This window comes from Gorilla gorilla, chromosome 15, assembly GCF_029281585.2.
Source record: "Gorilla gorilla gorilla isolate KB3781 chromosome 15, NHGRI_mGorGor1-v2.1_pri, whole genome shotgun sequence".
NCBI lineage: Eukaryota > Metazoa > Chordata > Mammalia > Primates > Hominidae > Gorilla > Gorilla gorilla.
Window position 1 is genome coordinate 68,392,152 of NC_073239.2, and position 3,483 is coordinate 68,395,634.

General features: G+C 40.3%; 1 pseudogene; it reads left to right on the top strand.

The window, feature by feature from the left end:
* The first annotated feature begins 262 nt into the window (after positions 1-262).
* Positions 263-1,245, top strand: LOC101145653 (protein SET-like; annotated as a pseudogene).
* Positions 1,246-3,483: the final 2,238 nt, after the last annotated feature.

The window sequence follows — 3,483 nt, forward strand, 5'->3', positions numbered from 1 at the left end:
AGTAAGTTCTAGTGTTCTATAGCACTGTGGGGTGACTATAGTTATTATTTATTTGATATTTTAAAATGGCTACAAGAGAGAATTTTGAATGTTCTCAACACAGTAAATGTTTGAGGTGACACTAATTACCTTGATTTGATCATTATGCATTGTATACAGGTATTGAAATATCACACTGTACTCCATAAATATGTACAATTATTAAGTGTCAACTAAAAAATTATTTGTATTAAGAAAACCCTCTTAAAAAATGACCCTGAGTTTTTTGCCTGCTTCCTGATGAGCGAGGAGACCCATGGTCTGGTTCTTGGACTTCCTTAGCCACATGGCCCCCAAACACCTGTCTCCACTCCCACCTCAAATGAAGAAACCAAGACCACCTCCTGTCCTGAGACCAGAGGAGACATTGACTTCTGCAGGCTTACTGAAGAAGGGAGAAGAAGAAGAACAAGAAGCAATTGAACACATTGATAAAGTACAAAATGAAATAGACGGACTTAATGAACAAGCCAGTGAAGAGATTTTGAAAGTAGAACAGAAATATAACAAACTCCGTAAATAATTTTCTCAGAAGAGGTCAGAATTGATTGCCAAAATCCCAGATTTTTGGGTAACAACAGTTGTCAACCATCCAAAAGTGTCTGCACTGCTTGGGGAGGAAGACGAAGAGGCAGTGCATTATTTAACCAGAGTTGAAGTGATGGAATTTGATGACATTAAATCAAATTGCCGAATAGATTTTCATTTTGATGAAAATCCTTACTTTGGAAATAAAATTCTCTCCAAAGAATTTCATCTGAATGAGAGAGGTGATCCATCTTCAAAGTCCACTGAAATCAAATGGAAATCTGGAAAGGATTTGACAAAACATTCAAGTTAAACACAGAATAAAGCCAGCAGGAAGAAGCAGCATGCGGAACTAGAGAGTTTTTTACCTGGTTTACTGACCATTCTGATGTAGGGGCTAATGAGTTAGGAGAGGTCATCAAAGATGATATTTGGCAAAACCTGTTACAGTACTACTTCGTTTCCAATATGGATGATGAAGAAGGAGAAGGAGAAGATGATGATGAAGATGAAGAAGGAGAAGGAGAAGATGATGATGAAGATGAAGAAGGAGAAGATGATGAAGAAGAGGAGGAAGGATTAGAAGGTATTAATGAAGAAGGGGACGAGGATGAAGGTGAAGAAGATGAAGATGATGATGAAGGGGAGAGAGAGGAGGATGACGGAGAAGATGACTAATAGAACACTGATGGATTCCAACCTTCTTTTTAAAATTATTATACTTTAAGTTCTAGGGTACATGTGCACAACGTGCAGGTTTGTTACATAGGTATACATTGCCACGTTGGTTTGCTGCACCCATCAACTCATCATTTACATTAGGTATTTCTCCTAATGCTATCCCTCCCCCGGCCCCCCACCCCCCGACAGGCCCCGATGTGTGATATTCCCTGCCCTGTTTCCATGTGTTCTCATTGTTCGACTCCCACCTATGAGAACATGCAGTGTTTGGTTATCTGTCCTTGTGATAGTTTGCTGAGAATGACGGTTTCCAGCTTCATCCATGTTCCTGCAAAGACTCTGTCTCCTTTTGAGATGGAGTCTCGCTCTGTCGCCCAGGCTGGAGTGCAGTGGTGTGATCTCGGCTCACTGCAACCTCCACCTGCCGGGTTCAAGCGATTCTCCTGCCTCAGCCTCCCGAGTAGCTGGGACTACAGGCAAGCACCACCACACCCGGCTAATTTTTTGTATTTTTAGTAGAGATGGGGTTTCACCGTGTTAGCCAGGATGGCCTCAATCTCCTGAACTTGTGATCCGCCCGCCTCAGCCTCTCAAAGTGCTGGGATTACAGGCGTGAGCCACCGCGCCCGGCCCCAACTTTCTTTTTAAAAAAATTTTCTCCAATCCCTGGGAGCAAGTTGCAGTCTTCCTTTTTCCCTTTATTTTCCTCTTGCACTCAGTCGCCCTGTACTTGAGGTCTCTTTTCTCTACAACATGGTTCTCAACTTATTTTGGGAGAAATACCTTGAGCAGAATACAATGGAAAAAGTGTCTCTACCCCTTTCTGTTCAAAATTCATTTTTATCTTTTCCTGTCGGAACAAAAACTGTACAGAATCAACACCACCGAGCTCTGTGGGAAAAAAGAAAAACCTGTTCCCTTTGCTCTGCTGGAAGCTGGAAGTTGTGAGGCCTCTGTGTAGCATTGCACAGAATTCTAGCTTCTTTTCTCTTTTCTCTGTACATTGGGCTCAGAGACTACACCATGTCTCTATGTGAATATGCACAGTTAGCATTTCCCAATATGCATCTGTCTACTTTCTCTTGTTTAAAAAAAGACAAAAAAACTTTAAAAGATGGAGTTATAGAAGGTGCAAAGGGTGGGTTGGTGATGTTTGGGTGGGTTAAGTGGGCATTTTCACAGCATGGCTTCTTCTTTGGCATGTTCAATTGTGATATTTGACAGACATCCTTACAGTTTAAGATGACACTTTTAAAATAAATTCTCTCCTAATGATGACTTGAGCCCTGCCACTCAATGGGAGAATCAGCAGAACCTGTAGGATCTTATTTGGAATTGACATTCTCTACTATAATTTTGTTCCTGTTTATTTTTAAATTTTCTTTTTGTTTCACTGGAAGGAAAGGAAAGATGATGCTCAGTTTTAAAGGTTAAAAGTATACAAGTTGCTTTGTTATGATAAAACTAAATGTGTACACAGAGGATTTGATGCTTTTCTCTCAGCATAGATATGCTTAGTATGACCTTCCAAGTTTGACTTGTACAACATCACTGTCAAACTTTGTCACCCTAACTTCATATTTTTTGATACACACTTTACAGGAAAACCTCAGGGCTATGTGGATTTAGTAATGGGATTTGAATCATTCTGTTAATATCTCCCTAGCTGGGAAACATGGGTACAATTTGCCGTTGGTTTCTGATAATATTCACATCATTTGGGATACCAGAATGCTCAATACTCAGTTCTCAGAACGTTGTGCCCTTGATTTTTAATCTCCAGGTGGCAGTTTTTAAAATTTGCCTTTTACCAGGATATAAAGTAATAGTGCCTGCCACCACCATCAAATAGACCTGGTGCTTTAATGCCAAGCTATATATGGGACAGTTGCTGGCATGTCTTCACTGGCTATGTAAAATGTGGCCAAGAAGATGGGCTCTCAGAGTAAGAAGTCTGTGTTAATTAGGAGTAACTGTCCCAGCTCTCTGGTATAAAGTTGTCAAATATGACTGTGTAAATCTGGGTGGGGTAATGGACTCAGCTCTGTCTGCTCAATGCCATTTTGCAGAGAAGAGGCGTAATGCGGAAGCTTTTTAATGTTGTTAAAGTATAATAGCTGAAATTAAATGCCACTTTTTCAGAGGAGAATTAATGGACAATCTGGTGAAATTCAAAGCTTTTTGATGTATAAAACTTGATAAATGGAACTATCCCACCAACAGGCAAAAGTGTAA